The sequence below is a fragment of the Chionomys nivalis genome, chromosome 17 (assembly GCF_950005125.1).
Source record: "Chionomys nivalis chromosome 17, mChiNiv1.1, whole genome shotgun sequence".
In the NCBI taxonomy this organism is placed as follows: Eukaryota; Metazoa; Chordata; class Mammalia; order Rodentia; family Cricetidae; genus Chionomys; species Chionomys nivalis.
In genome coordinates, this window is record NC_080102.1 from 20,391,718 (window position 1) to 20,405,670 (window position 13,953).

A 13,953-nucleotide genomic window follows, 5' to 3' on the forward strand; every position below is an offset into this window, starting at 1 on the left:
TGGGCTCTGCTTTAGAAACTGGATGAAGACGTCCTAAGAATGACACTTATTTTCCTTGTTGTGATTTTTTACCCCTCATGGTACTGGTTTAGAGAACAGAGTCAGATTTCAATGCTGATTCTACCTCATTCATATCTGCCTCTGTGAATCTCTAATTTTTTTCTGCAGTCAATAGCCTGTAAGTCACTTGGATTTATCTTTTCTTAATCATCTTTCTTGCTGGCAATGCCTCCTAGTGAGAGAATGCTTTTCTGGCATGTGCAGGCTCTTGCTCCCTGGGGAAGAGGCGTATTGTATTTATTTAAAAACAGCTCAGAGGGGGGAAAACAAATTTAGAGAAAAAAAATTGAAGATAGCATAGAAGTTTCCTGCACACTCCTGGCCCAGTTTCCCCATTCCTGACATCTCACAACAGCAAGGTGCATTTTTAAACACGTGGAAAACCAATCCTGACGCATTGCCATTCACCACCACCTCAAATTCTTCCTGCTTCCGTAGTTTTGACCCAATGCCCTTTTCCTGTTCCAGGATCCCATCCTGGATTCTATATTAACTTAGCTGTCATCTCTCGAGCTTCTCTTGCTTTGACAATCTGTCAGCCTCTCCTTATTTTTAATGACCTTGACAGCTTTGATAAGTCCAGGCCAGGTGTCCTGCTGCTTGCCTCTCAACTGGGATTTGCCTCATGCCGTTCTTGAGATTAGAATGGGGTTAGGGGTGGAGGAAACACAGAGGCGATGCCAGGTTCATCATATTATAGCAAGACTTTGTACTCTAAACACAACTCTACATCTAATGCTGACCGACCACAGTGAAAGTTACTTATCCCCTGCTCTCTGTGACAACATCTTTGGGAAGAAAGTCACTTAAGCACGCATCTCCTTGAAGGAGAGGTATTCAAATCATGTTTAGAATTCCTCTGCCTTGTGGATCTGCTAGCATTTGGATGCTTGGTCTCCAGTTGGTGGCTCTGTTTGAGGAGATTTTTGAGGTGTGGGCTTGTTGGAGGAAGTATGTCACTAGGGGAAGGTATTGGGAGATTAAAATTTGCCCATTTCAAGTTTGCTTTCTTTGTTTTTCTGCCTGCAGCCAGAGATGAGATCTCTCAACTGTTCTAGCCGCCATGCCTGGTGCCTGCTGCCATGTTTCCCCTATGGGATGGTTACGGACTCACCCCTCTGGAACTGTAAGCTCAAAACAAACCCTCCCTTATCTAAGTTATCTAAGTTATTATTACGGACTCACCCCTCTGGAACTGTAAGCTCAAAACAAACCCTCCCTTATAAGTTGCCTTGATCATGGTGTTTTATCGCTTAAAAGTAACAAATGCCTTTTTTATTAATGGAAACTACTTGTGGATATGTATTTCATACTTGAATATAGTCAATACTATCATACTTTATTGCTTAAGTTATTTCCAACGGTGGCCTTTAGGAATTCATTCTTTTGACTTCTGTGTTGCTTTGATCCTTTACTATTAAGTTGTTGGTGTGGGAGTGCCATTTTTCTTCCTTATCTGATAGAGCAGAGATGTTAGTGTCTACTAACCAGTGTATGTGTACATTTAAATGTTTCTGTGTGAATAAGTTGTATTTGTGTTTATTTAAGCATGAATTCATAGTCACATCTCCAGTCCATGCCATCACCATTTAGATTATTCTAAACTTTCTACCTTGTGTATCTGTAACTATCTATGACAGTTAGAAACATCTCTTTTCCCTACAACCTGTGATCAGTCTCCTTAAGTACTCCATATTTTAGCATATACCATGTCATTGTACTGTTAATGTATATATCTATGAGAAAAATCTATATCAAGTATATCATAGTGTTATGTACAGTGTCTTGGAGTCTTAAAACTATGTTTATTTATTATATAGGTATTATTATAAATGATCTTAGTAATTATTTTATTTTAAAATAATTTTAAAATACCATTATTTATTGAAGGTATATAGGAAAGCAACTCCATTTTTAAACACTTAACCCATCATACTATGATGTTTATGTAGTAACTTATTAATTTGAGGAGGATATTTGGTCAAATATTTTCTACATGAACAAGAATGGTCTCTGTGAATAAACATAATTTTACCTCTTCATTTTCAATGAGAATATAATTTTCCCATTTCATTTTTTACTATAGGGACTCTAGAACTGCTGGGGACAATGGTCTTTTATCCTGTCACTTCTATTATTTTAATAAAATGCTGATTGGACAGTATTTTTTCTCTATAGTGTAACAGGCAATTAAAGAATTTTCTCTACTCTTTTGTAGCGAAAATAGTGCATTTGAGGTGAAAATTATTCACATAAACTAATCAGCATTTTATTAAAATACAAGTGACGGGGTACAGACCATTGTTCCACAGTACAGAGCAGTATTTGATAGAAGTGATAAGGCCAGGCTTGGTCACATATACCTGAAATCCTAGCATCTAAGAAGAGAAAGCATAATTGAGTTTTAGAGACCAGCCTGGACCATAAAGTGAGACTCGATATAAAGGAAAAAAAAAACAGTGATAAGGTTATACTTTCCCCATTATAGGCAGAAGTGACTCGGTTTCTCAGGATCAATTATGATGTTAGCTGTAATTTAGTTTTTATGACTTGTTAGATGTGTATAACTTGCATGTAGTCTGCTCACCATGAGCCCTGCTGTCACTTGGATTGAGTCTTGTACAAGCCCTTCAATTCCCTGTAACTCTGCCATAACTTGCTCTACCTCTCCTTGCCAGCCATTCCCAATTTACCTCTAAATCTTCCCTTCTTCAAACCCCTTTAACTGTCTTTGTCTCTACATTGTACTTGAATTTTTACTGTTTGTGGATTTTCTGCAAATAATTCCTCTGCTTAGTATCTCAGTTTATTAGGGATAAGAGTTAAGATGTTTCCTTTGAATGTATGGAACTTGGTGAGATAAAATAAAATTAAAGCTAAGCCAAACTGGATGAGGATATGCAGCTAGGAAGAAAAAGAGACAGAAAGGTAATATGAAGTCAGAACAAAGGTTATTGTACAATTTTGTGATACAATTATGTTTATCAAAGATTTATACTGTATGATCCATTAGTTGAACATTTTAGTTTTCAAAGTATCTCACTATACTTTATTTTTATGATTACAGATAATAACCATGTTTTTTTAAATTTATGCTTTTGACCAATGTAGAAAGGTTAGGTTCAAAAAATGCATGGAATAATGAGTTATAGAACAACAAAATTAAGTCCCAGTGTGTAACAGTTCATGTTCCCTTTTCATTTACTCTGTCTCCCAATAATCTGTGACATTTTTGTAGGGAAGGAACCAAAATCTATTCATTTGGGAGCATTGATTGAGGTGTTAATGTCCATTTGCACTGAAGTCTATAAACAGAGTGACACACTGGGCTAAGAGAATCTCATGAAGCAGAATGCAAGGACTCAGTCTTGTTTTGTTTTCTGTTGCTTTGATGATGCAGTCCATCTTTGGTATGGAAAATTAATTCACATAGTTTTAGATTGATTTTACATAAACAGCTGAATATACTATCTGATGTTTCTTAGACTGAATATACTGTGTGCATCATGGCTAACCATTAGACCTTGCTGAGGGAAAAATGCGGAGACAATTCAGGTGCACAATGTTGAAATGAAGTGTAGCATGATTAATAAAAACCCAGAGACAGAAATTGGGGTTCAACCTGAAGATCAGAAAAGCAAAACATCCAGTCACTGGCTCTTACCTCTACCTCAGTCTAAAATTATGATATTGCCTCCAGGAATCCTCAGAATGAGACTGTGTCTGAGAGATGTCTCCTCCCATCTTGTATTCCTCTCTAGTGCTGGGATTAAGGGTGTGCACCACTACTACCTGGTTTTTATGGCAAATGAGTGTGGCTACTGGGATTAAAGGTGTATGCCACCACTGCATGGTCTGTAAGGCTGATCAGTGTGTCTGTTTTACTCTCTGGACTTCAGGCTAGCTTTATTTATTAAAAATATAAATGAAATGCCACTATAAAGAAGAGTTACATCCCGTGATGTAAAGGAAGGGTTTGAGGAGGATGCTTGAGATTAGGCTGAAAGATTGGACTTTCTGTGCCCTTGAGTTTGCAAGAAACCTTTGAACAATCCCAAGAACTTTAGGAATAGTATAAAAAGGTAAAATATCTGTTGTCTCTCGAGGCGACAACAAGGTGTGAAGTTTTCTGTCTCATATTAGCCCAGGAAACACAAAAATACAGAATCACAGACTCTGTTCTGAATATATTGAAGCAGAACATTGGTGCTAGCATGACCTATACTCATCAATAATCTTTCCTGCTTTGTTAGTTCTATACTGATGTAGGTTAGGGTTCATGGTTAGGTGACAAAACTTAAAGTTTAGGTTTAGCCCAATAACAGAAATCGCTGACTGTAGACATGCTACCCAAGATCTATGAGTTGAAGATCCCCTCTTTGTAGAACAAAAGATGCAAATACCTACCAATTGGGTGTACAAAGGAGATTGCACAGGCAATATCTGATTACTTTGGGAGTTGTCACTCCAACTCTTAAGCACAGCAACAATGAATAGACATGCAGCTCTCTACTTTCGTTTTCTTACTTGACGTTAGGATGGTATTCTGGTTGCTAAGTGCTTGCAGAATCTTGAACTGAGTCTACCTCCTTGGTGTGTAAAAACTTAGAGTTCTTCTTTATTCAATTTTTTTGGCTATATAAGAGATCATTGTATATTCTAACCGGTGTATCAAAACACTGAGAATGACACTTCTGAGGTAACTGTGGTTCCTAGGCTTCACTCTATTCAAAGCCATCTTCGAGACAGTGCAATGGAAGATGATTAAAAGATTGCTTCTCCAGAGGCAAAACATCTTCTGACAACCTGATATAAAAAAGCATCCTTTGAGTTTTTCAGGGATCTCATTGTAGACATATCTAGCCATTAATCAGATTTATTCAGTAAAGAAATGTCTACTTTGATTGTGTGAATGCCTCACCCCCTGACTGTGGTCGAGCTACTTTCATGTGTGAGGGTGTCTGGGTGGTGACTTTCTCAAATGTAAAGAACTTGGAGTTAAGAGTTATATGAGAGATTCTCCCTCCAATCTTTTTTCCTCTGTCCCTATCCCTTACTCCTTACCTTTCCTCCACTCTCCTTCCTTCTCTCTCTTTCCTTAATACTCTTTTATTTATTAAAAAGATTTATTTTTGGCGCACGCCTTTAATCCCAGCACTCGGGAGGCAGAGGCAGGTGGATCTCTGTGAGTTCGAGACCAGCCTGGTCTACAAGAGCTAGTTCCAGGAGAGGCTCCAAAACCACAGAGAAACCCTGTCTCGAAAAACCAAAAAAAAAAAAAAAAAAAGATTTATTTTTATTTATGTGTATATGCGTGCGCCTGCACGTCTGTATGTGTGTCATGTGTGTGCAGGTGCTGTGGAGAAGTGTCGAACACTGGAACTGTAGTCACAGGTATTTATGAGCTGCCTGATGTCAGTGTTGGAAACTGAACCTGAGTTCTTGGCGAGAGAATTAAATGTTCTTAACTGATGAGCCATCTCTCCGGATACTTTCTTTCATTCTTTAATATATTGAGTTGAATAATTAAAGTCACTGTTCTTAATCTTACTGTAATTTCTTATAAAATATAAATGACAACCCATGTCTTGACTCTGTCTCAAGGGATCTTATGAAGATTGAATGAAATAATGTCTCATTTTAAGCTATGAATTCCCACATAAGAATAATTATAATTTATTTTCTATATATTTGATGTGACTCTAGCGTGTAAGAAGAGAAACGAAACATCCATTAATCAACTTATTACTTTTTGCCTGCTTATGTGTTTACCATTAGTAAATATTTATTGAACAGAATAGAAAAGAACACAGACTCTGTCAGATCCTTGTACTTGTGTTTTTTCCTTTAACTGTAACATTGATTATCAAAAATAATTATTATTTTCTTCATTGAGAAACTTGAAATCCAGAAAAGTTGATTAGAACAGGGTCATGCATCTGGGAGGCTGAGATGCTTCCTTAGCTCAGTCTGACCATGAGTAAGCCGAGTCATAGCTAAGTATAAACACTAGTGACTTTAATACTTAATTTAGGGTATTTTAAAAGTAAGGATCCAAAACTAAGGCTAGTGAGAGAACTCAGTCAGTCAAGTGCTTGCTACACAAGCGTGAGTATCTGGGTTTGCTGTCCTAGAACCTGCGTGAAAGGCTGGCTGTGGTGGCACATTTTTATAATTCCAGCGCTGGGGAAGTGGAGACAGACTAGTTCCTTGACTTGCTAGCAAGTCAGCTTATATTAATTGTAAGATCCATGTTCAGTGAAAGACTTGCTCTCAAAAAGTAAGGTAGGCGATGACTGATGCAGACGCTGGTACTTTTGGGGCCACTGTGGGATGAAGAACAAGAGAGTGAAGCTGTGGGCTTGAACACAATTCCACCCAATGTATTAAATCCACTGAGAAGGGTTCCATAGCACTGTTCTCTAAGTCCCACCTGGGGTTATGTTATCCTTGGGGTTCTTTGAGACCCCTTCTTCTCCTTTCTATTTAACCAGCTACAGAGGCTCATTTATGATTGGTTCAAGGAACAATCTCTACATGCGACTTAAAACCCTTTTTTCCCCTGTATTTTAATTCTTGGGTTCCAAAATGGGTCTTTTTCTGGACATGTTAAGCCTCCTATTTCTTTCCTTTTGACATTTTATGTGTTGACTATTAATAACTCCAAGCAGTCTAATTCTTAAAAATACACCAAGTCATGCTGTTTTATGTTGGAGGTTACTTGAGAGGAACCATTGAGGCAACATAGAGTGGGTGTTCTTTTGAGCTGCCAACAACAGAGGCAGAGAATGAGGTGGGATTAGGGACTAGAATGTCAGCCCTGTGAAAACTGGAATGAGTTTCTATCCCAAGACATAAAATAGTGCTCAGCAAACATAATGTGCTCAATAATTATCTACCGAATAATTGATGAATCATCAAAGGGAAGAAGGATAGTGATTTGGACTTGGAGATCAGAGGGCAATGTTAGGTCGCAAGATTCTGGATATTGTTCAAGGGGAGGTTGAGAAGGCAGAAAGAAGGCAGACGCAGTCTATACTCTGGGCCTGCGGAGACGGGCATGGAAAAGCGTGGCTGCATTTAACAGCAGCATTGACAGAGTAGGTGACAGTAGCTGTCTCAGTGCAGGGAGCCTCAGCTTCTTTTAGAAAGCAATTATTATTTCTTTAGTGGGAAATAGTAGACTGAAAGAACCATTTTTTTTTTTTGGAGTGAAAGAAAGTACAAGAATGCCTGCCCTCCATACCCATCCTAGAAAATATCTGGTTATAGACATGAGGTGTGGCTGATGCTAGAGGCCTTTTTAGTCTTCCCAACCTGTCCTGTGGAGGACTCTCCAACAAATCTCTTTTAATGTGTGTTCGTGTGTAAGGATGTCAGTTATGAGAGCTTGGACTATGGCGTTAGACTCAAAGCCACCTGTCTCGTTTGCCCATAGCAAGCTGTATTAAGGAAGAACAGCTTGGAACGGGATATCTTCCATTCATTAAAAAATGTGTCGTTGTTGCTGTGTGTGTGTGTGCCACAACTCCTGGTTGGAGCACAGAGGACAACTTTGTGGAGCCACTTCTCTCCTTCCATCTTGACATTGGTGCTGGGGATCAATTTCAGGTTGCCACACTTGGGTGCCATTTTTGCCCATTGACTCATCTCTCTCCTGTTATGACTGCTTTCGAAATCAGCAAAATCAGTGAGGTAGGGGTGCCTCGGTCATCACTGCAGTTGACGACATGGACTGGTGTTGCTGCATAGCAGTGACACTGAATGAGCCTCACAAAAACTCCTTTCAATACGAGGGAAAGTTATAGATCAAAGCTAAGGAAGTAGTTTCTCAAGAATTCATAAGAGGAGAGAAAAGAGAGCAAGGAAAGGCATCTTGCAATAAGCAGTTAGAGTCTCAAAGACATCCGTCTCCCTTACTCTGTTCTTTTGCGGCTGGTTTCCCTTTTCACTGGTCTGCTTCCTCAAGGACTGTCATTCATACTGAGGATGTATTATTGCACTGGTGAATAAGGCCTGTTGAGTATTCAGTGAATCTTCACGGAGTCTTCAGTAGAGCATCCTGAAGTTTAACCATCCCATTATTTGACCTGTTTAGATTTCCTTTTTGCTGTTTTAGACCTTTCAGCACCTATTTTAATCAACGGAGACATACAGTCTGTGAGAGATTGTAGGGAGATTAGGGGAGTAAAGCCTGTGACTTCAGTTGACTTTGTAGCCTATGTCTCCAGGAACTCATTTACTACTACATGGATTTCCATGCTCCTCTCCAGGTGGCAATTGAATGTATGAATTAAGGAAGAAAATTTCAGACTCATTCTGTAGGTGGAGGTGCCAGAGGCTCAGAGGGGTTGGATAGCTTGCTGAAGGTCATGCAGGCAAAGGTTTCCAAGGCAGGATTTAAACCTGCTCCTTCTGGCTCAGCTCCAGTGTTTACTCCACTGGGTAGCGATGGTGGCTCCTCAGTCAGAACCCAGTGAGTTGCTTGAGCTGTCTTGGAGCTGGGCCTACTCTTTCTCATTTTGCCCAGCATACTTTCCTAAAGTCAGATGTCCAAGGTACACTTCTTGTTAAGTTGTTTCTTACAGATAATAAAATAGCAAAATAACCCAGTTTGGTATTGGTTCTGATACAAGGAGGGCAGACTTGGTGGGCTTAGTCTGGGCATAGATCCAGGGTGAATCCTCAGAGGACCTTGTGCCTGGTGTAATGTCACTGTTTTTTCATTACTAGACACGAATCTAGAGTCTTGTGCATGCTAACCAAGCCTTCTACCACTGAGCTATATTCCTGTTCTTTTATTTCTTTCTGCTATTTGGTCTCAGTATATTGTGCATGCTTAACTGAACTTCATTTGTAGCCTAGTCAGGCCCTGAACTTGCAATCTTACTTCTCAGTCTCTTGAATAAATGGGAGCCTCCAGACCTGGTGGAGAGTTCCTTACAATGTATGGAACAAGAAACCATGCTTGTAAACTTATGATTTTGGTTACTTTCGTGCTTTGAATAGCACTTTTCTCATCTGGAAATCAGTAACAATAAAGTTGTATATACTCAGTGTGATCTGGTGTAGAATAAACAAGGTAATAGTGACAAAATCTCCAGGGAGCTTTTGTACAAACATAGTCCTTAATACATCTTAACTACCTTGCATCTACAACAAGAGATGAACCTCTTCATTAGCATCTTAGGTCAGCATTGAGATGTGGAACATATGTACACAGAGTTTGGTTTTAGGCTGGGAAAGGTGGTTATTTGGGTGTTGTTGCTGTGAGAATAAATTAAGCAACGTGAGAAAATAACCATCATGTTCCTACAACAGATACTGCTTACAAATGTGCAGCCTGGTGAGAAACACAACAGAGGCCTAGGCTAAGAAATGAGATTTCCCAGCTAACATTAAGGGCACTGGCACATCTCAGCGCATCACTGAGCAGGACCAGCTATATTTTCTGACCAAGGCTAAGATGAGTGATAAGAATAACAGATATACAGAAGTGAAAAGAACGCAAAAACCAAGACTTACTGACATTTAAAAAAAACACAGTGACTTAACATTGATCTAGTTGATAAACTATGTTAATTTAAGTGTCACAAGCTCTTCATGAAGGAGGCAACATCAGTAACATTTTGTGGATGAGAAAACTAATCTCATAGACTACTAAGTAGAACTAAAGAATCCTATAGATTGGTAGTGTTAGTGTTTATAATTCAACGTTTGAGAAGGATAGAGATAGAAGATAATGAATGAACTGTCTGGAGAGCCATGGAAAATGGGTTTAGAATAATGATTGAATTTAAAGTTTCTGGTAGGACTTTGCACAGGAGGATTTAGGAGCCATCCAGAGCAGACTGCTCAACATGTCTTGGTACTGAACATCAATGCTGGGCTCTGGAGAAGTGATGGTGACCACTAAGGCAGCTGTTTGCTATCTTGATCCTTCTATACCTTCTCATTTTATAGAAAACCAATATTAAGAGTTTTAATTTCTGGGGTCAACCATCCCCGAAACTTGCTTTTAGGAAACTTTCACAATGGAAGGCACCAACCAACCAACCAACCAACCAACCAACCAACCAACAATAGTTTTTTTTTTAAAAAGAAAGAAAAACAAGAAGGAATATATTTGTTGGTATCTGGGTCTGATGAAGCTGTAGCACAGAAGTATGAGTGTTAGAAAATTCTTAGAACTCATCAATTTATATCACAGAAAGGGTTTCAAACTCAGATGTATCAGTAACTGCAGAAGGTTTCCAAACAGTTCCTGACCCCCACCCACAGACTAAGAAAACAGTGGGTCTGGGATAGAAGCTGAGACTCTTCATGTTCATGGATGGATGGATGCTGATATGTTGAAGAGCCTGTTATTAACTTTTCCTTGACCATCACTCTGACTCCCTTTTAAATGAAGTGAATTATTCAAACATGCATATATTCAAAGATCTGGGAGCCTCTGTCTGCCACCCTCATGGGATTTGTTAGTAAGAATTTCTGAAAATTGCATCACCATTTATTTAGTTAGTACTTGTTTTGGCAGCACTTTTACTAAAATTGGAAATACACAGAGAAGATTAGCATAGCCCCTGCACAATGATGACGTGGAAATACTGCAAGCAACCCACAGCTTTAGAACTCTTTTACGCCATTAGTTGAAATGTAACATGATGTAATACTATGGACAATGGTATGAAGGTTCCTCAGAAAATCAACAAGAATCACCGAATTATCTGGCAATCACACCTTGGGTATGCATAATAAATTCAGATCAGTATTCTGAAAGGGCATATGTCTCCCCATGTTTACTGTACCATTATTCACAGTAGCTGGAAGGTGGAAGTAGCAAATGTCCGTTGATGGATGGATGGATGGATAAATAAAGAAATGTCCTATACATACATTGGACTGTTATTCACATCTTAAAAATTACGTGGTGTGTGTGTGTGTGTGTGTACCTGGGGGAGCCAGAAGAGGTCTCAGATTCCATGAAGCTGCCATTACAAATGGCTGTGAGCCACCTGATGTGAGTACTAGGAACTGAATTCTGCTCTTCTGAAGGACCACCAAGCACTCTTAATCACTGAGTCATCCAGCCCCCTCCCCCGCCCAAGTACTTTTATAAAGTTTTGGTGATGAGTCCAATTTGAGGCACAGATCTTGTCTGGGATGTGACCTATGAGTAAGGATTTCTGAAAGCTCCTCAGATGGCAGTCATGTATGTCAGACATTACTGGATCAGTGGTTTGCAACTTGTGGGAAATTCTAAAAGTGTCTTTGAGCATCCTGTCAAACTCTATACACTCGGGAAGCTTTTGCGTTTTCCTCTCAATTCCCTGGATAAGTCTGATTACTGCTATCTCCCTTCCTCTTACTAATTTGAAAATGATAGCATTCATGATTCTTAATGCTTTTCAGATCAAACACGCATGTCTCTCAGTTTTAGAAAGTTACAGTCATCATCTGCCGAATGCATGTGATCAGAGTCCCTTTTTAGCCTGGCGACACATTCTTAACTTTGGCCACCTATGGTAATCATTGCTCTCCTATCTTTTTCAGTCCTCAGATGGAAACAAGACATGGAGTTTAACATTAAATTACCAAAGTTCTATCAATTTTTTGGGCATTAAGTTTGAGAGTGCATGGATTATTTAGAGGATGAGTTGAAGGACCAAAAGTCAGTTTCATTACAAATGAATATTTGTGTGGAGGGATTAGTTCCTGTCAAGGGTTGTTTGCCCTGAATTTCTAAAAATTGGTGCTGTTAAAGGGTAGATGGACAATCCCAAGGAATTAACTGCAGTGTCACGGCATGGAAAACAGCTCCCCCAAAGTCACCCATCGAGAGCCAATTTAGATTTTTATGAGATCAGAGATTTGGCAGCAGTGAAGACAAGGACTTGCCAACCCAATGCTGTTTAATATTAATTAAACCTAATATAACTCAGTATCTGTTTCTCAGCTATTCCCAGGCAGGATACCAGAGAATAAAAAAATCTGTGATCATATCATATATAAGTTGTATAATCATAAATTTATTCATAATTACATATTCACATGTTAGAATATGTTATTATGTATTCTAGACTGATGGGTATTTTTTGAGTAACTGAAGAAGATGAATGGGTACACCAAGTCTCTAATCTCTATAAAGTAAGCTGCCTGAGAATATCCGCATGAAAAGGTCCTGGTGCTGTTGTTAAACATACAAATTTTCAGTACCCCAAGAAAGCTGAAACAGTGCTGTGTGGCCTGCACACTAGGCATTAGGGAGTGGGAGCACTTAAACTTGGGACGGGGTTTACATGGTGACATTGTGAAGGAGATGTGTGGCAAATTGAGACACATTTCCTGAGATGGGGAGATGCGAAGGTACCCAGTAGCACTCAAAGGACAAACAACATCAGAACATGGGCATCATCCCTTTTGAGAAGATGCTCATACCTGACATTTATCTAAAAAAGCATGTAATATTACAATGGGGCAAGAAGCATCCAGTTCCTATTGAGCACTCCTATTTCTTTTAAACTTCATGTTTCTAACATTTAGATAATGAAGCATCATTAAACTGTATATGAAATTGAACTATAGCAGATACTGGCACTGTTATTCAAGTGGAAGATAAGATGGAGGAAGTTAAAGATAGTAAGAACATTATGGAACCTGGGCACTTGTTGTGCACTGAAATGTTCCATAGATTTCAGGTTTCATTAGATATAAAATAAGGGTAAACACATATTTCAAAAATCAGGTTTATTGATGACTGTAGTGGAGAGTTTTGAAAGTATGTGGTCTTCAGACTAGACCATAATTTATATATACAGTAAGGTCTAGGTCTATGGCTGCATAAGAATTGTGTAGGAGAAGAGCTGTGGAGAAAAGCTGTAGAGAAGAGCTGTGGAGATGGCTCAATAACGTGGCTTGCTTTGCAAGCATGGGGACTTTAGTTCGAATCCCAGGAACCTACATAAAAAGTTGTTTATGCCTATAACAACAGCATTTAGAGGCAGAGACAGGAGGATCAGAGAGCTTGTTGACCAGCTAGCATGGATGGGATGTAGAATTTCTGGTTTAGTGAGTCTTTGTTTCAAGGCAAAAGGCAGAGAACCATTGAGGAAGATCGCTGTTATCCTGAGCACACAGCCACATATTCATGTGTTAGACACACACTCATGTATAATACACACACACACATACACATACACACACACACCCCAAAAGTGAAAATCCAAACACAAACAAAATTAGGAAGGACAGACTGATGTTTCCAACCAGTAGGGAAAAACCAAAGTTGTATTAAGTACCCCCCACAGAAACTACCAAAAACTAGACAAAACATGTAATGCAATGAATTGGAAAACATTGGACACTGGGTAATAAAAGACAGTAGTTCCTGAGAGATAAGAAGCAAATGAGATGAACCCTGCAGTTGAACCAGCATGGTGTGTAGATTGTGTTCTTGGCTACCACTCGTATGTTGAGCTCGGTGTTCTCCTTACATTGGGGAAATGGCCTTGAGAATCTAAGCAGACCAAAGCAGTGAGTGTTTGTAGGAGTTAAGTCCTGGATCAGAGAGAGCAGTGCCCTCAGAACTGCCGAGGATATCATCTCTAGCCTTGGGCTAAGTTCAGCTCAGTGCATACATGTGAGAAAAATGCAGAGGTAAGGAAAACACATCCACTAATTAAAAAAAAAAACAACCTGAAAAAACTAGAAAAAAGGAGGATCTCAATGCATTGCAAAGCATCTACGAAAATTTTTTATCTGAGTGCAGAGATGGGATTATTTGCTCTTAAGATTAGGATTAGTAAGCTCCCAGGACCACCTGTATCCGCTCCTCAGTGTTGAGGTTATAGGCACTTGCAGCCGTGACTGATATTTTATATTCATGCTGGAGAT

At 39.2% G+C, this 13,953-nt stretch overlaps 1 non-coding gene across 1 annotated transcript; it reads left to right on the top strand.

Moving 5' to 3' along the window:
- Positions 1 to 10,581: 10,581 nt before the first annotated feature.
- LOC130889248 (U6 spliceosomal RNA) lies at positions 10,582 to 10,688 on the top strand. Its single transcript, XR_009058520.1, has one exon. It is a non-coding gene; the product is annotated as a U6 spliceosomal RNA (small nuclear RNA).
- The last annotated feature ends 3,265 nt before the right edge of the window (positions 10,689 to 13,953 follow it).